Genomic DNA, 24,821 nt, shown 5'->3' with positions numbered 1-24,821 from the left:
TGCCATGTAGCCCTGGGAGAGGGCCCCTGGGGGGGAGACACGGGGTTTCCCTGCCCCTGCTCAGCCTCGTTCCCCATTGATTGTTTTGTGTTCTCCTGCACGGGCAAGGACCCTCGGGTCCCGTGATTGAGCAGTTCCTTGGCAGAGCCCCGGCCATGCGGCTGGAGAAATAAACATCTCTGAAACATCTACCAAGAATCCGTCCATAGATATTTCTTTTCCACGGGCCTCGTTGTCTGATACATCGTGTTACAGAATCCCCACTGTAACAGACCCCAACTTTAACTTCCTTGATTTGTACATTTGCCCCTCTGAAAATGACAGGTCAGATTTCTATTGACCTTTCCAATAGGCGTTGCTGAGTCACTGAGTTGTTTCTGGGAGTGGAAGCAAGCCAGCTTCATCAGCACAGTAGCTTCATGCACTTTTGCACTGTCTTTTGTGCTCACCCTCATTCCTGCGGAACCACCTTAGATATCTAACCCATCTCAGAGAAAATTACAAATGTACAATTTTTTTCCAACTAAAATCCTTTTTTCTCTGAACAGAAGAGCCTTATCTTCTCTACACATTGGGAACATTCCCTGTATCATGCTAACACCTTAAAATGTGCTCAGATGTTCCCTGTAAGGGTGTTAGCTGGCATGTGCAAAAGTTTGGCAGGCAGCTGGATTGCAATTAAACAGTATGGAAAATCATGTCCCACATTCAGCCTTGAATCCATGGACTACAGAAGTTGGACTTGCTGTAATAGCCATAGTAGCAATGTGCACATGCCCATAGTACACAGTAGCAGTTTTAATGATCTCTGACTTGGCCACGTAGGAGCCTTCTGTACAGCACCACAGGAATCTACCTAAATTAACCACCTAAACACCTCTACCTTAAGCTAAGCACTACCTAGAGAAATGAATATCATCATGATGTGGTCTGGCTCCTTACTATAGGAAATATGTAATTTTTAAGGGATTTTAGGGAAACAGGCAGAAAAAAGGGGATGAGTCACATTAGTTATACTGTCTGAGGCCATGTATAACAAAAAGGTGCCCTAAAAGCCGAGAACTACAGTCAACTGTAATAACGTATGGAAGAGCACATATATTTGTGCACAGTCACTACACACTTTAGAAGAGCGAATTAAGTAGTAGCTTTGTAGAGCTGTGAAGTGGAATCTGAGAGGCAGGAGCTGGTCAGTGTTGTCTGTTTAGAAAAAAACCACTGTACTGGAATTAGAAGATATTGATGGATTATTTTTCCACCCCATATACATTCTGAATGCACGTAATAGCTTTAGGTTTCACTTATACCATCAGTTTATCACACAAAATCCATAACAATCCTTTTTATTCCAGTTCTCTGGAAAATGTAGACACATTCCATATTCTCTTTAAATGGAGCATTGCTTCATAGGATCTTGCGGTGTTGTTCAGGAAAAAAAAATGCATTAAATATTTAAACCAACTAAATAGATTCCCTTGATCTATCAGTTCAGATATATTGAGCTTATCTAAGATGGTAAAAGGACCAGATCAGAGAATCTAAAAATATTTTAAAGTCACATTTAGTGACACTTCCATAATTAAAAGAAAAACAATTGAAATTGTGGCACACAGAATGAAAACAATGCAATATGGTGCTTTAAAACATCACCAACCAGATACTTTCCCACATTTAAAGAAGGAAAAAGGCATTTTATATTAGATAAAAAAATGCAAGCAAGTAAGTTTCATTGAAGTTTTGTCCTGGTGTGTAAATAAATTATACAGTATATATATTATACGGTATATATACTGTATACTGCCATAACCTATTACAGTGTATTGTGAAACTGGCTGTGTTCAATCCTAAGGTCAATATGGGCAAAAAAAAGGCTGGAAAGAAAAGATTTCTGCTGGGACTGGTAAATGGCTGGATGCTGGGGTTTGGGAAGGCTGTTTCGATTTCTTTAAATGGGGAAAGTAACTTCAGGTTCAAGGATTTACTCCCTTAGATTAATGTCAACCCTGTTAATATATTTTTTTTGTCACATCTCAAGGCATGACAGCCAGTCAGGTCTCAGTGCAACTACTGTCTGGCACACTGGAGGTATATTTTGGCTGCATTTTCTGTTGCCCAAAAGTGATCTGTCAGTACAAATGAAACACATTCTCACCTCTCCATCAGAATCACAGAACCACAAAGTCACTGATGTTGCTAAAGACCTTTAAGAGCATCAAGTACAACTGTAAACTCAGAACTGCCAAGTCCACCGCTAACCCATGTCCCAAAGCACCACATCTGTACCTCTTGTAAATACCTCCAGGGCTGATTACCGCCTTCATGTTCAGCTGGCTGTCAACCAACATTACTGAGTCCTTTTCCAAGATGCTTCCTCAAGCCTGTAGCATATTTGCAACTCAAGTGCAGGACTTGGCACTTTGCCTTGTCGAACCTCATACAACTTGCCTTGGCCTGCTAATCCAGCTTGTCCCAACCCTTCTTCAAATCCTTCCTACTCTTCAGCAGATCAACACTCCTGCACAACTTGGTGTTGTCAGTAAACTTGCTGAGGGTGAACCTCACCCAGATCGTCAATAAAAATGTTACACAGGACTAGCCCCAGCACTGATCTCTGGGGAACACCTCTTGTGAGTGGCCACCAACTGGATGTGGCACCATTCACCACCATTCCTTGGGCCTGGACATCCAGACAGTTTTTAACCCGGCAAAGCATGTGCCTGTCCAAGCTGTGGGCTGCCATCTTCTCCAGGAGAATGCTGTGGGAAATTATGTCACTTTACTACGGTCTACGGAGACAGCACCCAGAGCCGATCCCTCATCCACTGAATGGGCTATCTTGTCATAGAAGCAGATCGGGTTGATCAAACAGGACCTGGCTTTCCTAAACCTTTCTGCATATTTATAGGGTGTGAATACATGAGGAGATGAAATCTTAGTAATTCTTCAATTGGAGAACTAATGTTTATCTTACCGTAAAGAATTGTTCTTTACTTCTTTATTTTATAGTTTACTTCTTCACTTCTTGTTTAGTTCTTTACTTTATTGTACTGTAAAGAAGAGTTCTTCAAGAAACACTATTATGTTATGGAACAACAAACCAGCTTGTGAAAGATGCTGCCTAGCAAAAATGCTGTGAGTGACCTACCTCCAGGGTGACAGGGTACATGAGTTATTAGCTTAATGTCTTGGGCAGTGAGTAATGGAAGTTTATGTGAGAGTATGATGAATATGCAGTTGGGGGAAAAATGATGCATGCTTGAAAGAATTTTTCTCAGCTTTTTAACATAAAAAACCCCAAACAGCTCTTTCACTTCTCTTGTAAATTTAAGAAGAGTGCTTACTTTGGACTGGCTTTTCTCTTTTTCAACTGTGTGTGCAACGTAATTATGACATCCAGAGAACAACAGTGGAGGTTAAAGTCTACTGAAAAGAGATGAAAATCTGCTGAAAACATTATTTTATACATGGTAATGAAAATGAAAGAAAACTGAAGAGCTGAAGAAGAACTTATGACACTGAGAGATTGGTCAATTAAATATTAGGGGCAGAAAAGGACAACAAGGTGTGGAATAAAATCTGCAAGAGGGAGGCATATGACTATGACTATTCAGCATGAAAAGGAGATGAGCTAGAGAAATGAGAAGCACAGAGAGGACTGGTAGACCATAACTGCTCCTTGTTTCTTCCCACACAAAATACAGAAGGTATTAAGTGCATCTATGAGGATTAAGTTTCAAACAACAACAACCAACAAAGGAAAAAAAACCAAGAAGTATTTTTTTAAACAGTGAGGTTAAAAAAATATTGTGAATGCAAGAAATTTACCCAGCTTCAAAGGGTAACTGGACAAATACTTGGAAGAGAGATCTGTAGGGGGTTACTAGAAAGCCATCAATAGCCTAAGGTAGAAGAACATCATAAGGAAATATAAATATATACTCAGACTTACCTAGGCGTGCATCTAGGATCCACCTGAAGATGGGGGACTTGGCTAGGTGAACCCTTGGGCAAAACTGGCTCACCTCAACCATTCCTCTGAATACCATTCAGCCCATTCACCTCAAAACACCACTGTGAAAATGTACCTTTTCAATCACATCCAACACAAATTATTTCCTGCCTTTATTCTCCCTTTTCCCTCAGTTTCAGAGTGGCAGAGCATAACTGCAGCAGAGCAGGATTAGATACTGAAGCCATCCATCCACCTGTGATGTGCATCCTTGTGCCCTTTTCTGACCTTTTCTTATTTAATTACTTTTCTGTGTTCATCTGGTTTCCCATTAGGGGTCTTTCTCTTTTTCTCATTTTTTTTCTTTTTATTTGGGGGGTGGGGGGAAGGTCATGGTCTTCTTTCTTCTGAAAGTTTCATTTCTGTGAGGAAAATTTTAACTAGTTTTAGGCTTCTTTCCTTAATATACTCATTGTCTTTATTTATTTCTCTTTGTTTATATTTTACTAAATCTTCTTATGGCTAGAATCCCTTCCCATTAATTCTACATTATCCCAGGGAAATTCTTTTGGGGGAGTAAGTGAAATGACTCCACAAAACCTCCCTGGAGCTATTTAGCAAATAATACTGGTTTTTTTTAGATCTTGATCTAAATTCAGCAACCTCACAACTTATCTGAGGACTTGCCCATCCAAATTTTTATTCACTTAGTGCCTCTGTGTTCTGGTGACAAGAATGTGTCTGAATATTTCTATATAGAAAGAGAATCTGTGACTCCTCTTTTTTCAGAGAGTCATGAGATCATTCTGCTCTGATACCACTCAGCAGTTGTATAGGTTCTGTATCCCTGTGCTGAGTCTGATTTAGCATCTTGCAACAAGGATTATATTAAGGAAATTTCATTTTGTCTTGGACTTCAGTGCTTCTAGTTGTCTTGAAGTCAAGCAGAATCTGCTATATCTAACCATAAAAGTTTGTAGACACACAATTCCAGCTGGAGTAGTGAGGTACAAGATTGTTGTATGGCTCCCAACAAACTTGCTATCCTTGCCTACTCTGTTACACAGAGGATTTGTTCATCTTCAAAGTGTGAGTCACAATGGAGTACAATAGTTTCCCACAAATAAACATCTCTATTTGGAAGATTCTTTTTAGAGACATTCTCTTCCAAATCTTTTTAAATATTGATGCAAATGTCTGGTCTTATATTTAGAGAAGAAAAGGGGTTTAGATCTAAAAGCAGAACATCTTTTATTCAGGTCATTTAAGAATATTGGTTATTATTTTTATGCATATTCTAATTAAATATGTATGTATCACTTTAATTTCAAATAGCACTTCATAGAGATTTAAAACCCAGACCTTCCCACCCTGGAGTTTACATCAGACAATATATGAGGAGCAGAGATGAAAGAATGTGCAAGGCAAGATGCGGTAAGTCCTTCTTAAAGATAATGAGAATCTCATGCTGTTGTAAATGAAACATGGCAAAGCTGGTGGTTTAATTTAAGAAAGTGGAAGGCATGAGGATGAAAAGCAGATAATGATGGAAAGATTAAGAGGAGGAGTTTGAAAGAAGAAGGGTGAGCATGAGCCCTTCAGCAAAGTACATCTGATATCAAGGCAACGCCTTTGAAGTTGCTCAAGTCATTAAACCAGGGCTAAGCTTGGCCTACAAGACTAAAACAGAGCTGTGACACAAAGCCAAATTTCTGTGCATAAGTAGGTACAGCCAGCACGACATATATTGTAAATGCCAATATTGTCTTCTTAGAGTCTGGATGTGCTGGCTAAGTCATGGGCCAAAGGGTGCAGCGGGCTCAGCACTTGAGCATGCCAGTGAGTTTCCAGACAGAGAAACAGACAGAGAGACAGCTGGACTGCAGGTGGTGGGTGGGAGCAGCGTGCACTGTGCTAATTGCTGTTACTTTCTGAGTCTGATAGACCTCTCTTAATGAGAACTATGATTGCATGAGTGAAAAAGCTGAACTGTTCCTGAATGTCACTTAGACAAATGCAGTGGTATCTGTTCTGCCTTTTAATACACTCACAGTGCGTATTAAATTGGAACAGTCTTGTCGCCCATCACTGTAGGGCTGGGAACCATGTGCCTTTGTTGAAAATTTTGTGTTCGCTTGGGAGTCTCGTATTTTTGATTGAAAAAGTTCTTTCTGATAAGATTGAGATTCTTTTTATGTCCAGAGCTCATAAAGGGACTCAGTAAGTTTTCTGTGGTTTCTAGTCTTCCTCTTGCTCACATAATTGACCCTAAAAAAGAGAAAAAACATAAAGAAGAGATTGTTGAAAAATACTACCTTTACAGAGGATTTTAGGAAGCATTTTATTTCTCATCTTTATTTTGGGAGATACATAGGTAGACACAAAAATCATCAGTCAATTATTGCAAAGAAAATAGTTTTCTTTGAGAAAAGTAAAACATTGTGTTTTTTTAGTTATGGAGTGCACTGATAGGTAATTTTGTTTCTTTGAAATGTGGAGCCAACATCATAATTCTAATAAAGTACTTTTTTTTAATATTTCAATGCTTTGTATTTATTGACCTGATATAATACAACACAGTATTTATTTTGCTGAGGTTTTTTTGATACACTGCATGAGAAGCTTCACAATGCAGTTATATGAGTGATTTCTTGCAAATAATGGATGTATTCATCAGGTGTTTATGACCCCAGCTTGCTTTATTTTTAACAAGCATATAACAGTTCTTGGAGGCAGTGCATATAGACAAGCACACACACAAATATAGAAAATATTTCAAATATGCATTTCCTTTACCTACATTCTCCTCTAGCCTGGAGGCACTTGGAAAGATATCACTAGGGCTAACAAAAAGTGTACAACAAATCTGAAAATACTTGAATTCTTGCTCAGTTGAAGTTCAGCTCATTGTGCTTATGAAAGGCAGGTCCTGCTCGAATCACCTGATCTCCTTCTAAGACAGGGTGACCTGCTTGGTGGATTAGGAAAGCCTGTGGGTGTTGTTGCCCTAGACTTTAGTAAAAACTGACACCATTTTCCACGGCATTCTTAGCCTGGATGGGTTCACTGTTCATTGAATAAAAAACTGCCTGAATGGCCAGGCCCAGAGAGTGGTGGTGAATGAAGTTACATCCAGTTGGCAGCCAGGCACTAGTGGAGTTCCCCAGGGTTCAATATTGGGGCCAGTTGTGTTTCATATCTTTATCAATGATCAGGAGGAGAGGATTAAGTACATCCTCAGGCAGTTTGCAGAGGACACCAAGTTGGGCAGGTGTGTTGACCTCCTGGAGGGTAGGAAGGCTCTACAGGGCAATCTGGACAGGCTGCATCCATGGGATGAGGCCAGCTGGAGGAGGTTCAACACGGTGAAGTGCTGGGTCTTGCACTTGGATTAAAACAACTCCATGCAGTGCTTTAGACTTGAGGAAGAATGGCTGGAAAGCTGCCTGGCAGAAAAGGACCCATGGGTACTGGTCAATAGCCAGCTGAACATGAGCCAGCAGCTTGCCCAGGTGGCCAAGAAGGCCACAGGCATCCTGGATTGTATCAGAAACAAGGTGTCCAGCAGGACTAAGGAAGTGATACTCACCCTGTACTTGGCACAGATGTTGTGAGTCCTGATTTAGGATCCTACTGAGTACATCAATTTTTATTGAATGAGTGATTTTGATTTCTCAAAGAATCACCATCAAAGGTATTAGCAAAAGTGGTTTTAATATGAATTTATGAAAGGATGACTCAAGGTTTGATAGCAAGGTTCACTATCAGTTACTATGTGAAACAAACATAAAAAGGAATATTGAGCTAGAATTGAGCTAGAATAATTTACAGTGATCAGAGATGCAAAAAAGCAATGAAGGCTCTCCCGCTGAGTCACAAGATTCTGAAAGGACTCTTTTGCTTTTTAAACTCCTTTTCACAGAGTGGCTGGATCCAGACTTAGTCCCAGACTTGGTCAGCTGCTTATGTCTAAAGGATTATATGTGCAAAGTTTGTAATAATTAATAATGAATACCTACATGATTAGTAATGATTCCTCTCTAATAATTCAGCATGCCATCAGTCACTTACTGAGGATCAGTTTTAAACAAGAGGTCTCTCCACCTAGAGTGAGGAAAGATCTCTTGTTCTCAGGTATGACATCTCAGACCTTGTGAGGCTTCCCTGCTCAAAGGCAGAGTCACCTGGAGTGCATTCCAGAGAGAATTCAAATTGTGTTCATCCAAAGATCATTGGTAAAAGGTCTATGCCTACAGAAGCAACCTTGAGAGATATCCCAGCTCAATGTGAGACCACTGCCATGCAGCCAGGGAATCCAGCAGGGGGAGCTCAAAGAAGACTCACTTGGACTGACACATTAATGGATAAAGCAATTGGTTTGTAGTCAAATTGCATGCAATTAGAAAGGTATACATGAGATTCCTTGTACCCACAACTTTCTTGGTTCTATGACAAATGAGTCTTGGAAAAAGCACCTGATATTCATGTGCTAATCCCATGACTGATATTCCAAGTTCATGCACATCAATGCTCACTGTGTCTCCCTGCTCCTCTGGGGCTTGTTAGAGGAGCTCTTGGCCTTTATGTCTTTTGGAGAATGTACCAAACTGCTGCTATTTTTCTTAAAGTGTCAAATGCAACCATCTCATCTTATGAGGTGGCACATCAAACTCTGTGTTCAGTTTCGGGCCCCTTGCTACAAGAAAGACTTTGAGGTGCTGAAGTGTGTCCAGAGAAGGGCAATGAAGCTGCCCTTCAGAGCACAAGTCTTATGAGGAGTGGCTGAGGGAGCTAGGGCTGTTTAGCCTGAAGAAAAGGAGACTCAGGGAGGACTTTATTACTCTCTACAACTGCCTGAAGGAGTTTATATCAAAGTAGTAGCTGGTCTTTTTCCAAGTAACAAGTGATAGGACAAGTGGAAATGGTCTCAGGTTGCACCAGGGGAGGTTTAGATTGGATATTAGGAACTATTTCTTCACTTAAAGTGCTATGCTTTAGTGGTGGACTTTTCCATGTTAGGATAGCAGCTGGAATTGATGATCTTAAAGGTCTTTTCCAACCTTACAGATTTTATGATTCATGAGCTATTGGTTATGCATGAACTAGATCCTCATAAGTATTTTAAGCTCCTAAAGCCAGTGAAATACCTATTTCCCTTTGATTCATAAAAATGCTGAATACTAAAGTACAACTTAGATGAAATATAAGTGTCTAAATTCAGGAAAATCTGTCAAAATTATATGAGTTCATGAAAAGACAAAACAGCCATTCTGGAAAACGTTTCTGTATCAGCAATACAGTTGGGCATGCTCAGTGATCAGACTGTAGTGAGCAGACAGTCTGGTTGTCTGGGTCCCCACTTAAGTGCTGTAAGGCTCAGTGCTGCAACACCTAAAATGGAGTAATTTCTGACTTGAGATTTTAAATTCAAGGATCTTAACAGCTGACATACTTGAATGCTTAGATGTTACTAGGGCACACCAAAAAACAGAAACCTGTCTAGCTTTTCTGGGCTTAAAACCTCTCTTAAAATGGCATGTAGAAGCCCCAGTTAAGCTGTGAGTTAAAAATTGTATTTTGTTATTTGGTGCTGACATCAGCAGTTTTATTTACAATTACCTAAACATTACTTTTGCATAATAACTTAGAGCACTCAGAAAAAAGTCCCAAGTGAAGAAGGGTCCCAAAAGTTAGCAAAACTCTAAGCTCACAGAGACTTAAACCTCTAAATCATGTTTTTATCTGTCATAAAGCCATGGAGCATTGAAGATGAAGGGATATCCTGCCTGTTGAAGATGAGTCTTTGAGAATGCAGAATTTCTGACTCCAAGAAGAATAAATAAGTCAGATCTTTTCTGTGTTCTTGCTGTTGAGCTACCTGCCTAGAACATGCTAAGTAAAAGAAAAGTTGCTTGAGTTTTTCTCCCAGAAGTGTTTATGCATTTTAAAAGAGACAAATATTGAATATTAATATTTTAATTGAAAGTATTTTTTTCTTGTGACATAACTTAGGTTTTCCATCCCATCTTTCCTAGGTACACACAACCAGAACCTTGCAGAAAATGAAGACAGACAAGAAAAGTAAATATTCCTTTATGCTTGCTAACTTCTGTGTGTATTACAGAGCATGTCCCGAATCTTGGTGCCACCATCTTCAACATCACTGGAAAGTCCTGATGGCATCTGGGATGTCTACCAGGTTATTCAACTCTGAAATCAAGGTACAGGAAGCTTATATACATCCAAAGAGTCTCCCCACTGTAGTCAGATTGCAGTAAGGAAGTATACTTGGTGGCAACACGCCTGGATTGTCTACTAGAAATAGCCTATGCTAAATGGAAAATTGAAACAGGGAAAATTTGGCCTAGGTGTGTAGGGAAAATTAATTAAAATTCCATCTTAACTGCTGATTCAAGATTTGATGGAATAATCATGGAATTATAAAACGGCCTGGGTTGGAAATGCCCTTAAAAATCATCTAATTCCAACCCCCTTGCCATGGGCAGGGACAACTCCACTAGACCATGTTCCTCAGAGCCCCATCCAACCTGAACTGAAACACTTACAGGGATGGGGTATCCACAACTTCTCTGTGGAACCTGTTCCAGTGCCTCATCACCCTCACAGAAAAAAACTTTCTCCTAATATCCAATGTAACCTACTCTCAGTTTGAAGCCATTCCCCCTTGTCCTGTCGCTACATGCCCTTGTAAATATTCTCTCTCCATCTTTCTTGTAGTCTCCCTTCAGGTACTGGAAGGCCACAATTAGGTCACCCCACAACCTTCTCTTTACCAGGCTGAAATAAAACCAATTCTCTGAGCCTTTCCTCATAGGAGAGGTACTCCATCTTTCTAATCAACTTGGTGGCCCTCCTCTGGACTTGTTCCAGCAGGTCCATGTCCTTCCTGTTCTGAGGGTCCCAGAGCTGGATGCAGCACTCCAGATGGGATCTCCCCAGACCAGAGTAGAGGGGCAGAATCCCCTCCCTCACCCTGCCGGCCACGCTGTTTTGGATGCAGCCCAGGACGTGGTTGAACTTTTGGGCTGCAAGTTCACATTGCCTGGTCATGTCCAACCCCTCATCCACCCCAAGTCCTTGTCAGAGGTGGTCCCAATCTGCTCATCCCCCAGCCTGTGTTGATACTGGGGATTGCCCTGACCCAGGTGCAGCACTTTGCACTTGGCCTTGTTGAAGCTCACAAGATTCCCATGGGCCCACTTTTCAGGCTTCTCCAGTTCCCTCTGGATGGCATCCTGTCCTTCAGGTTTGGCAACTGAATCACTCATCTTGGTGTCGTCTGCAAATTTGCTGAGGATACACTCAGTCCCTCTGTCTATGAAGGTATTAAATAACACTGGCATCTGTACAGACCCCTGAGGGACACCACTGATGTCCTTTGGGACTCTGAGCTGTTAACCACCACCCTCTGGGTGTGACTGTCCTATCACTTTCTTTTGCATCTAAACAGTTCACTCTGAAAATCCATCTCAAATTTAGAGAGAAGGATTTTGTGGGGAACATGCCAAAGACTTTCCAGAAGTTTGGATGGAGGACATCTGTAACCATTCCCTTGTCCACTGATAATCTCCTGATATGTAATGATTGCTCCTGGAACCAGCTTATAGACTTTGTGTCAATTTATAAATGTAGTAAACACAAATACTAATGTGGCTTAGAGTTTTAATTGAGTAATGATGGAAAATACTGAAAAAGTTAAGAACTAATCTATAACCACCAGAGATACCTGAAAGACATATGATCATTTGAAGGGTAAGACACTGATGACATGTTTCAAAAATTCAGTATTCATTGCTGCAGCATTCATTTTGATGTGAAATGATAGAGCAGAAACAGTCCAAAGAAGGGAAATGTGAATTCTTATATATTTAGAAAACTTCTACTGGAAGAGAGATCAAAAAGATTAGGTCATTTAGTTTATAGAAGAGATGAATAAAAGGTGGAAGGATAGAGATGTATATAAGAATAATAATAATGATATAAGTCTAGTGAATGATGTCCCATTTGTTCATACTCCTGTCTCCCTTTTACATAACTTAAGAACTGGTTAATACCTAAAGAAATTAACACGCCTGGAATAATTTTGCTGGAGCTTTTGAAATATTCTTAGAGCATGCAAAGCTATTGATTTCACATTTCCAGTAGGTTTCAATATTTTTCCTAACAGAAAAATTTGGATTTAAATAAAAATTTAAATTTTTGTATTTAAATGATAATATCTTAATGTTAATTAACTTTTTTTATGACCAGCAAGCATCTGCAATGATGCTTTAAACTTTGCATTTTGCAAATAACAAATATTCAAAGCTTTGATTTGTAAGAAAAAGTTAATGCCATTATATGCCTAAATACATGAAGCAGTGCTGAAGAAAACTGCAAAGCAAATATGAAATTTAATAATAGCTCTCCAACAGCTTGCCCTCAGATTGTTAGGAATTCATTAAACAATGGTTGAGCAGAACAGACAAGTAAATTATTCTCATATGAAGTATCTATCCATATTATGAATATTGCATATGACAGTAAACACTTCTGAAGGGATATAGTGCACAAATTTCATTTGAGAGAATCAGCAAGAGGTTTGATTTCAGCCTCCAGATATATCCTTCTTTGTTTCACAGACAAAATAATAATAATTATAATAATTCTAGTAACAATAGCAACAATAATTAGGATGCTGATGTATAAACAAAGTTAATACACAGAATCATAATAACATAATATAACCCTCTGTAGAAGAAGAAAGCGTAGATGGAAGTTTACGCCAGTGACCTGACAGGTATTTCAGATACATATTTTCTGTACACTGACAAAAAGAGTAAAGGAGGGGCTGGTAAAATGTTCAGGCAGCATTAAAAAAAGAATTCAGTGAGATTAAAAGTCAGACAAAACAAACATAAGTAGAATTTACCGTGCTGTACATCATGATGTGATGTATAATGAACATAAAATGGTTCTATCTCATACTATCATTCAATCTTCTTGTCATGTTTCGCTAATTTTGAACTTGTGACTGATGACACTAATGGGAAAAGAATCTGACAAAATAAAATTTCTGCTTTACTGGACTCCTAAATGTATAGACCAAGTGCTAAGATGATATCAACTAAGCCATTGAAAGTCAGTGGTAAATATTAAACAGCTTATCTAAAATATGTTTTAAGAGTATTTTGGAAAATGGCATACAAATACCACTTTATATAGTGTTTAAAGCTAAAAATAAAACCTGTCACATCAGTTGACAATTATAATTTTGTAATCATTAAATTATTGATCTATAGCTACTATCAAGATGATCAAAAGTAATATAAATACTGTATTCAGTAATACATTCAAAACATATTTGAGGTAATATGTACCTAAATCAATGCTTTCAGAGGAAAAGCTATGTGCAAAACTCTATAGTTACCTCTATAGTGCAGATTTGTTCCTACTGTATTCAGACATAGAAAGCTGATGAACACAGAGAACAAACAAGTAATCTAAACTTTGAAGCTTGGCTATTCAGGTTCTAATTCAAAACATAAATTGTGTGACCATATGACATCTTGATGGGATATTATTCATAAAAACATTTTGATCTCTTGAAAGGCCAGAGAGTGGATCCAGCCTATGGAATCTATCAGCCCATGGCATGAGGTTTGTTTCAGAGGAAGCAAGAGATGTAATCAGGGCAGTGACTGAAGACCCATGCTTATGTGTTTCCTACCATGGTGCACACTTTAAGAACTGCCTTAGTAGCTTCCCTTGATGTCTCCTTCTGCTTCTCCTGTCACTCTTATGCCCTTATGCCAGTGCTGTGGATATTCAGCTGTGTGTAGCCACAGCAAAATATCTTAGCATGTTTTCCCAGCAGCCCTTCTGGCATGACAATCTGAAATTCTAAGGAGTGACAGATTGGCAACTTCCAATTTAGATGCTGAGATCCAGATTAGGTTCAAACCTTACATGGCTTTCCTATTTCTTTTATAAATCTAAAATTTACTAAGCTGTCTCTTGCTTCAGTATGAATAACATTATTTTCCTAGTCTTGACAAATGCAATATTGCCCCATTTATACTCATTTACAATGATTATTTTCCTAGCATGTCACTTGATCATGCCATAACCCTAACATACCTTTTCTGGTGCCTCCTTGCTTGGCTGAGTTAAATTAGTTTCCCACGCTTCCCTTATTTCATGATTATTTTTTGCATTTCTCTACTCCGTGTATTGCCTTTTATTTAATATCAATAAAGGCATTAAGACTTGGTCTACGTATTGGCAACTTCTGTCCACCTCCACGTGCTTATTATATTTTCAGAAAAGCACCTTAACAAGTACTTTCACCTTCAGGTTGTAGGGGTATGGCAGCGTGTGACTAAAAGTGCACCAGTAACACCTGAGAGCCTTTTGGCTATTTTTAGGCTGTGTTTCTAAAAGTTTAACTGTTCTAAATTTTTTTTGTCTAGGCAGACTTCATTTTAAGCAGGATGATGATGTGCTTGTTCTGCTAATTGAGGTAAGCTGGCATCAGTGCAGAGATATTCATGCCAGCTGCACAAGTGTTGTCTGTACTGGTGATACATTCTCATTAAAGAAAAAACAACGTGTCTGTGCTCATCAGAGCTAGAATGCACGGAGTAGATGCAAGGTAGGTTGATGTTTTTAACCCAGTTCAAGCAACCAAGAAATCCTGCCACCACTGTGTCTGGATGTGGGCCAAGTAATGGAAATAAGGTATGCTTTGTGCTCTCCTGTCCTTTCTTTCCATAGTGTCAGAGAAGAGGGAATGTGATTCTTCTGCTCAGGCATGGATTTGCTGCGGGTGGAGGAGGAAAGGGGGTGAGAAAGAATCTTTAGCCTGTGGATTCCTATTTCTTGGTGCGAAGTTCATGCTCATCCACTGTGTGAGACCGCTGTCAATCTGTAGCCTACCAGTCTGGTTGGACTTTGAGAAAATTTTCCTTTTCAGTTCCAGCTTCTGGTCTTAAATATTGGATTATAGATTCTTTGTTTATGTGTAAGGAGAGGAAGAGAAGTGAGAGTAAAAAGCCTTTTTGAGGACAACGAATCAGGAGGCAAGGTACACAGTTTATTCTTGACAAAAGTCAAAGGAAGAAACATCTTAAATCTTCCAGCTCCAGGACAAAAATTAGGCCTTCACAACCACAGTCAATTTGGACTCCTGTCCTGGATTTTCACCAGAAGTCAAGGCAGTCTGGATATCTTAGGAAGCTAGTCTCCCCAGTATAAGAAGGTCTAAATTAATCATCAGACCTGCACACACTTCTGAAAGTGCTGCAGTGAGTCCTTGGGAAGAATCTCAGAGAAAAATATCTCAAGGTTTTTAACACAAAGGATTTTCTCAAAATGCTGTTTTAGAGAAACCTGCCATTATTTAAAAAAAAAAAAAAAAAAAAAAAAAAAAAAAAAAAAAAGAAAGCAGAAAAAAAACCAGTGAAAGTGATTCCAATAACCAACCAAATCTTGAGAAAAGTTATTAGTGCTTTATCTTCAAAATAGAAGGACTGGGTGGGGTTCTCATTTGCATAATTATATAAAGATATATTGTAAGGTGGGAATAAAAGAATAATCTCCAAGATGCGTGAATCCTTCTGCCTTATTGAGGAAAGTTTCAGTTGGAGGACTATATCCAGTTTTGGGCTACTCTTCAAAAAAGTGTTGTTTTCCCTGCACTCTTTTGACATGAATATCCAGAACTGTTGACATCAGCTGCTGTGTAATGGACTGTGATATTTCAAGTTGTTTAGCTTAGAGATACAGCAGGTTAAAGCTGACAGAAGAGAGGTAGGACATACTAGAAACATTAATTTCTGTCCAGTTAGAAGAAAATAAAAGGAAGGAAGTGATCAGGTGAATGTAGTACTATAACTCCCCAAGTCCCAAAATACTGAAACTAGGATACTCAGTGAAAGAAATAGGAGAGCAGTTAAAAAAATAAGAGAAGGAACATTTTTGCATGGTGGGCAGTAAATTCCTGGAACATTCTCCTATAGGAGATTTTGGTGGCAGTCAGACTCACCAAGCTCAAGGAGGGATTGAACAAATTCCCAGATAGCAGATCCAGAAACGGATGCTAAAAGGACTAGGGGAGGGATTTTCCATCTAGAATCCCAAGTACAATATTTTTATATATAAGAGAAGTACAACAGGGATGGGCTGCAGAAAATTAGCAGGCTTACATACTCTCTTTGAATAGCTTTTCTTGTTGCTATTGTCTGAGTGTACTGGACTAGATGTACTATTAGTCTGATCCAATAGAAAACTTATTACATTTTTAAGATGGATCTGCATTTTATCCATAAGAGGACTTAAAGAAAATTAATCCTTCCTCTCTCTCTCACCTGGAAATATATTTTCATGGTGACAGGATATCTTTTAACAATTTGGATTATGGAATGTTCAGATACTCTTTCTGGATATATAAGCAAAGACAATGGTATTACTAGTTCAAATTTAATTTCTTTAGACAGTTATATTCTGATGGATTTTAATTTTCTGGATTAGGGGAAATCAGAACAGGGAACCTGCTATTCTTCTTTCAGTGTTATTTAAGGCCAGGCAAGCCTTGAAGGGCATTAATCTTCTGTGAGTCCAGAGGGAAGAGAACACATTTTCCAGGCTACTGGTGGAATTCATCTCTCTGCAGAGGAGATTTTTCATTGCCTACTCACTGAACAGCCTAACAAGGAATGGAGTAGGCTGCAAAGCTATCAATGGATTCTGGAAGTGTGCCTTGCCCAGAAATCACATTTGAGCATCTTATGATCCTTCTGCACAAAAACAAATAGAAAATCCTACACTAGAGATTTTGATCAAAAGTAAAGTGGTTTTATACAAAGATATATAGGTCTGCAAACTGACCCCTCCCTTATTTTCAGTCTCCATACTGAACTACCTGTCTTAGCTGACATATGAAAGAAACTTTTCCAACTACAGCAGCCCTTGGGACAGAAAATCTGTAGTAATTTGTCCAACATTTTAATGTTAAAAAAAATGCAGTGCATTCAACTAATGTAACAGAACTGTGAAAGAAAAAGCATGTACTGCTGTTGCTAATGAAAAAGACTACTGGATTTCTACACAGAGAGCATGTATTTAATCTCCTTCTGACTGCAGTTTCTGAAATTGCTCTTGCCATTCTTAATTTTATAGTATGCTATGCCTGTGCTCAGATTCAAGATGAAACAAGTTAAGAGACTTCAACTAGTGTGCATGCTTCTTTTGAGCAAAAATAACTCATTATTTGAATTTTATAATGCCACTGATTTTTGATGCCAGTATTATCTGATGATATATGTTGTATATGTTGTTGTGGTTGCCATATGTCACAGCTATTACAGCAGGAAACTCTTGCTGCTAACCAAGCTAGAAGATGTGGGAGGAATTAATTGGAATGTTAAACCCTATGGCCTGGTGCAAAGGGTCCAGGAACAGATATTGTAATGGATATACTTTTAAACTGTTGTAACCCATGATTTAAATTGCATGTTATAGGAAATACCAGGATAGGGAGGGTGAGACGCACAAGAAGCAGTGCAAGAGGGGCCGTGATCTCACCTGTGCTAGTTTTGGTGCCCAATAATGCCACACAACACACAGAAGTCTCCTGTCTGGAGTGGTCACCATAACAGATGGAGACCAAAGCAATGGTCTAAACAAACTCAATGGACATTTGTATGAGTGTTGTATTTTGTGTTCATTTTAGGGACATTTTACAGGGGTGGTCCATAAACTATGGGAATGATACCTGTGTATGTATATGTAAAAGGATGGGGTGGGAGGTAGTGGTTCTTAGGGATGTGTTTTATAGTGTGGGAAGTGAATGTGATGTAAATGGTGTGGAAAAAGAGGTGAATATTGCACTGGTTTTGGCTAGGATAGAGTTTAATTTCTCCACAGTACCTTGTATGGTGCTGTGTTTTGGATCTGTGATGAAAATTGTTGATAAAACAGAGATATTTCTGTTATTTCTGAGTAGTGCTGACATAGTCAAGGCCTTCTCTGCCTCTCACACTGCCCCACCAGCGAGTAGGCTGGGACAGCACAAGCTGTTAGGGAACACAGCCAGGACAGCTGCCCCCAGCTGACCAAAGGAATATTCCAGACGCTATGACATCACACTCAACAATAAAACTTGGGGGGTGGAGAGCGGTTGGCTGTGGCAGACATTGCCAAGGAATTGGCTAGGTGTTGGTCTGTTGGTGCTGGGCAGCTGGGTTCTCTTTTTCACATTTTGTTTCTGCTCCCCTTTATTGGTTTTGTTTTGTTTGCTTTGGTTTTGTTTGATTTGGTTTGAACATTGTTTTTTAGTTATTAAACTGTCTTTATCTCAACCCATGACTTCTCTTATTTTTACCCTTCTGATTCTCCCCTCTATCCCACTAGGGGAGAGCAAGAGAGAGCCTGTGTAGTGCTTAGTTACCTACTGAGGTTAAACTACATCAACTGGATATACAGAATCCAGGTCACTTAGAGACTTGACTGACCTGAACACTATAGATTATGAAACCTTTATTATCTCAGATTATATTGATTTTCCACAGAGGTGTCTGTCATTTACTTTACAACTCCTTACATTGCTAAATCTACCTAGAATACATGCTAATACATGCTACAGAGCTCCCAGTGAGGGTGCTCAAAGTAACCTTACTGTGAGGAAGAATTAACCTCATACGAGTTTCATTGCCACGGAAACAGCAGGCCCCATCAAACGCATAGGACTATGCACTTTATTCCCTGTGAAACTGTTTTAAATAAAACCTGAAAAATCCTCCTGAGATTAAATCTATGCCTGATGTCCGAGGAAAAACTGTTTCCAGATAAATAATTAAGTATATGAATTTAAAGGATAGGGGTCTCCAATTTTCTTTGTTTTCCTTCTTAAAGACAAAAGTATCTTTAAATGTTGATATATTTGCAAATAAGGAAATAGGCAGTGCCAGTCCCACTTTGTAATCCCATGAACACAAAATTATTAATTTCTTTGGAATAGCTCTTCTTGCATATTGCTAGGTGCAGCTACATCTTAGAAACAGGTACTCAAAATATGAAGAAGAATTTTTGTACTCTCTTGAGGATATCCATCAGTTTATCAGAAGGCAGTAGGACAGAATAACCCTTTATTGGAAATATATTTCTTTATAAAAAATGTTCATGGTATGAGAGCGAAATCTAAATATTTAAAAAAAAATGATATGAAACATTTACAGAAAAGTAAAACTTTTACAAGTAAAGAACAAAATCTTGTGAGATCGAGCAGATAAGAGCAGAGTTTACTTTTTGAGAACCCACACCCCTGCCAATAGCAATATTATGCAGGATTTTACATTTGAGGGAATCACCCCCAGCTCTTTTCTTCTTGTCTAATCCAGTGGTATTAGTCTCTAGATGCCACTCTGAATATGGTGAGCTTCTGCAGGTCCTGTATCATCTGTCAGCTCTTTGCAGGTTTTATGCTATTTCATATGGCACAGTATGCCTTTGTTTAGGTAACTGAATCTCACTTGGAAAGCCACTAAAAATATTTCAAGTCTAGTGCTCTGCCATAAGCCTCATTTCAGTTTCTACTGCAATTTCGGAAGCCCTAGAGTATCAAAGACATCTGCACAGGTCTGACAGAAATGACACAGGAGCTATCGAAGACTCACGCCCCTCTGAAATACCCATTAGAGGCTAGACAGGTAGGTTAAATGGTATAGACATCTGTGTTTAGGCAGTAGAATAAACCCTCGAATCTAGATGACAATGTCTTAATCTCAGATTAGATTTCACCCAAATAGCCTATGTTTTGAAATTTAATTAAGTAAACTGATTTGCAAAAGTTACTGAGGAACCAACATCATTTACTGAAATCAGAGTTGTATTCAGGGTAGGTGAGAAGGGTGTGATTAATGACTAGACATATGAAGAGAAAAAAAAGGATGCTTATCCAGTTTTCTCTCCACTACTAACAAATAAATGAATAAATAAATAATTAAATAAAAAATAAATTTATCTTGAAATGCAATAAACATCTATTTTAGAAATTGTAATTACAGGGGTAGAATTCTCAGATTGCATGAATATTCACATTTGTAGATTATTCTGCTTTACCCATGTTTGCATCTCAACCTACTTGCATATCTTCAGGCAATCAAATGTAGCAGGCAGGATCACACACAAGCGAATTTCAAAGTCACAAGCATTTTCAAAAACTGATTGGCACACAGAGGGATTTCTTACAGAATTGCTACCACGCTCATCCAAACACGAACAATCATGTGTAATTTTATCTGACCTATGCTAAGGAATGAATTTTAAACATGAATACTGATTCATGCAGTGAAAGATTCTATCTAAAAATAATAATCGTAACAACAGAAATCAAATCCCATTTAAATATTGCCAGTCTGCTCACAAATACTGCATGCAGAAAACATGCTACATCGAATTTATGGATTTTTTTTCAAAATAGATGCTATTCTGTGATAGGAAAACACAGAGCTAAAGAGTATATGCAGTGAGTGTAGGTCAAACAAATTTTGGTGTACACAAGGAGTCCAGTGGCAGAACGGAGACATACAAAGTCTGTGCTTCCAAAAGCTACATCAGTTGATGCACAGTAGCAGTGTATGCTGCATGTCACACAAAACCAGTACCCTTCTGGTACTGTACAGACACCCCTAACACACCTTGTGAGATCTGTACAGCTTTATTCAGCTCTAGGTGCTGAATAGGTCACTTGGCATTGCCTTTCTAGCCTTGCTGGGGCTGTGCAGTGGCACAAAGCTCTGGTCAGCCATGCAGCACCATCCCCCTCTTTCATGATCAGTCTTCACCTATGTGTGGTGGTTTGGTGGCTTTAGCACCCCGGTTTGTACTGGGAATAGCTGGCAGCATTGAGGGGTAGCGATGGAGAAGGCTATTTCTGCAGCCAGATAGAGAAGCCTATGGAGCTCTAGCTCACACATATTTACACAAGAGAAGCAGCTGTTAGAGGCAAGAGACATGGGTGATATGGTTTTTTGGGAGACATGGTGAAAGGTGCTTGGGGAGACAGGGATTGAATCTGTTGGAGGAGGTTTAAGGGGAGAGACTCTTAGGAAAATACATAGAAGATAGGTTCTTGGGAAAACAGGTGAGAGGCTTTGGGGGAAAAATGTAGGGAGAATTTTAGGGCAAACACATGGGGGAGATGGTCCTTGGGAAGAGACTTTCAGCAAGACACACAGTAAGCGTTCTGAAAGATGCTCTTGGAGACATACAGATGGCATGGCTTCAGGGGTAGATGACAGAAATTTCATGAATATATGAGAGACTACAGGAATACCCAAGAAAGAACCTTGAGGAAGATTGAAAGAGATGAGAGAAGAGAGCACCAAAGTGGCTTTCCAGAGATCTTCATGGCTATTCATCTTAGGATTGTGCACTGCACAGCTAGGACTACTGAGCTGACCTACCCAACTTTTCTCACAAACCTTGCCATGTCCCTGACTACAAGACAGGGAGGTTATGTAATACTTAAAATTATTTGAATATCTGTAAATAAATTGTTATCCAAATCCATTTAATTTCCATGTTAGCAATTTTTTTATAGTAAGAGCAGTTGCATAGTTGTAATAACACCACAAGACTTTAAACTCACATTAGCTGGCATCGGTGCTCACCAACAACTATGGAACCTGCATAATTATTTCTTTTTTTATTTAGAAAACATGACCTGGCAGTTATAATTACAGATCAGTTCTCTGAAACAAAATATTTAGAGGCTATTAAATAACAGTTTGAATTTTCTTACTAAGGTTTTATTATCACATGCTACATATTCTAGGACCTGTCACACTTAACCTTGTTTAATTGCACCTCATGGTTACAAGGTTAAAAAGATAGGTTAAAGAGTATTTTTTGTTGTATGTGATCTTTTAAGTAAAAAACCTACCAGAGACAGTCTCAGGTTTTCAGATGACCTTTATAATGTTTTTGTATCCCTTTACTTCTCATCATTATTGCTTCTTGTCTTTAACCTTCAGACTGTAAAGTGCTTTGATTGCATCATCATAAATCTACTTTTCCCCACCTCTCTCTGATAGTACTTCTGTTGCTTACTAAATCCTTTTTTTAACTAACTCTTACTCTTTTTTCAATATCCCAAACAAATAAGAAAGCCTTTCCCTTCTTTTGTATTTCTAAACTTTTTTTTATAGGGGTACTTTGGAAGACAATTTCTTCACCACAGAAGGAGAAGATAAACCTGTTGCATTTTCAACATCGTCTGCGAACCTGTTTCAAACATACCAAGTGAATTCCTTACCTTTTTGTTACATTATGTTAGTGGAATTGAAAGTGACTTCTATCTTTTAATTTTCCTGTCATGATTTGTCAAGTGTAAGCTAATGATTTTACACAGCACTATTTGATTTCTCTTTTTCTTAAGTTCATTGACGGGAATAAGACAGTGAAAAAATATGGATTTTAAGGGGGTTGTTCTACATGCATATTAAGCTTTGCAAAGCACCCAGTTCAGCACCAATGTGCCATTTCTACAAATGTATTGTGAGATTTCATCTAAAGAACGAGATACAGTTCCTGAGGCACTGTATTAGTGTAATGCCTTATCTATGTATCTAAATTTATGAGCCATCTCATTCTGTGGGATCCTCCTAAAGCAAATGTATGTATTTGCTTATATATTTTATGAAGATGTTCAGATGTCATTCACTTGAGTTCCAGCCTGCCATGATGACAAATGGAGCAGGAGCAATTTAAAAAAAAAAAAAAAAAAAAAAAAAAAAAAAAAAAAAAAAAGAGAGAGATGGTATTGCAAGTCCCACATTTTGCAGAATACCCTTACAATTAGAGCTTTTTGCTCATAAGTGGAAGGACATGATTCTAGATCTGATTGATCTCATTCTAACTGAGTGTCCTGGAATTCACATGTCCTATGTGGGAAATTTTTGGAGTAGGTATTTTGTTTCCCTTTTGAAGTTTTATGCAATGGGGAAGACAAAATTGCACGGTGCTACTTGGAGAGCACAGATCACGGAGACTGCAAAAGAGCCTCACCAGATGATAAAGATCTCAACTAGATGATCTTCCCTAGGCTAGATCTATAAATTGTGTTTGATCATTAGGATAAGCTACATTTTTCTCCAGTGGAGTTTCTTTGGGGATGGGTGATCACCAAGGTAGAACACAGATACTGAATGTGGAGTGAAAGAAAGAAAAGGGATCAGAAAAATAAGTAAGCAATACCTTCAAAACAAAGCACGTTGACTGACACGGTTACAAAGAGAGAATTGCCATTATTACACACAATGGATAACTAATGCATAGGTACAACCTCAAATCATTACAGCTTCTGTCACTGGGTTGATTAAGAGCTTAGATATATGTCTTACTTCTCAATTTGGATCTTTAATTATAAGACTGCAATGACACTAAAATCAGTCATTGACCACTGTGGTTATTTCATGTCCATTAGGACATGCCTTTGCTCTTGATGAAATAATGATCATTCATTATATTTCCATCCATCATTATTTGATTAATGAAGAAATGCCAGTTTTCTTTTAGCTAACAATGTCAGTTTGTCGCAAAGTGCTTCAACTTCTGAAAAGCAAAATTAGTCCTTATCGAGTACCAGAACGCTGTAAAGTAACATAGTGATGAAAAAAGGCTCATAAGGAAAGATACTGAATGGAACCAGCTTAAGAATACTTATCAAGATCATCATATATTTCTAATTAGAGTGACACACATTTTAATTTAAGAGAATTGAACTGAAGTTTATATATGTAATTAAGTATGGCTTCTGACAAAACCGTCATTACTATTACAAATTACTAGCTAATAGCTTCAGGATGGAGTCATTGACAGTTAATAATATCTATGACATATTTTCATAACTTCTGCAACTGCTTCTCCAGAGGAGCTTGTTACCCTTATAAATCTTAAAAGCAAGTCTTACTTTTCAACTCTGCTTCCCCTTAAAAGATAAATGTTATGCAAGGGAGTGGACACAGCTCAGCAGGGTCATTTAGTTTTATAGAGCTGCTTGGAGAGGAGGAGGACTTTTATCTGTTAGGGTATGATATACTGTTATACTTTACCACATACTAAAGCAAAAATTACATGAAAGTGGAACTAAAGCAGGGTTACGATGGACAATAGAACTGGGTAAACCGGATTCATCCAAAAGTTTGTGTCTGTTTGAGTACCTGGAACTAGAAGCTAATGTTCATGTCTGTGCACACTTGGTTTTATGAATCTGGAACAAATTAGGACACTACTGTTGGTATCTCCTTTTTCTCACTAGTTGCTTATAAAGGATTTTCTAAGGTGATTGATATATTTTCAATGTTGCTTGTTCTATAGATATTTACACAAGGGTAAAAGAAGTAAACAAAAAATTACATGTTGGAGACAAGGTGTTATCAGAGACAGAAATACAACATCTAATCAAGTATTTACCTGTGAAATGACTGTGTGCTTCTTTGGCAGTCTTCTTGAGCCAAAGCCCCTGACTTCTGGTAATACAACTGAACACATCAGACAGTTGCAGAATACTTCTGAAGGTTGTTATCTAACTGGTGGCTTAAGTAATGAACTATAAAAGTAATAAAGTTACCTTTTAATTGCGGGTGTAAAATAATGTTTTTTTCATAAGATAATATTTTGTCATCTATCATTCACTTCTAGGTGATGGGCAGTCATGATTTATTAACACCCAGTTTAGTGATACTTATTCTCTAAATCACACGAGGAATTGAAAAGTAATTTGCGACATAGTATGGTAATTTATCAAAATAGACTCAAAAACTGTAATACCATAAATTGTGTAATGATAGTCAAATCCTCTTAATGGAAT

Source organism: Aphelocoma coerulescens, chromosome 1 (genome assembly GCF_041296385.1).
Source record: "Aphelocoma coerulescens isolate FSJ_1873_10779 chromosome 1, UR_Acoe_1.0, whole genome shotgun sequence".
NCBI lineage: Eukaryota > Metazoa > Chordata > Aves > Passeriformes > Corvidae > Aphelocoma > Aphelocoma coerulescens.
The sequence above is the reverse complement of the archived record's forward strand: the minus strand, read 5'-3'. Positions refer to the sequence as shown.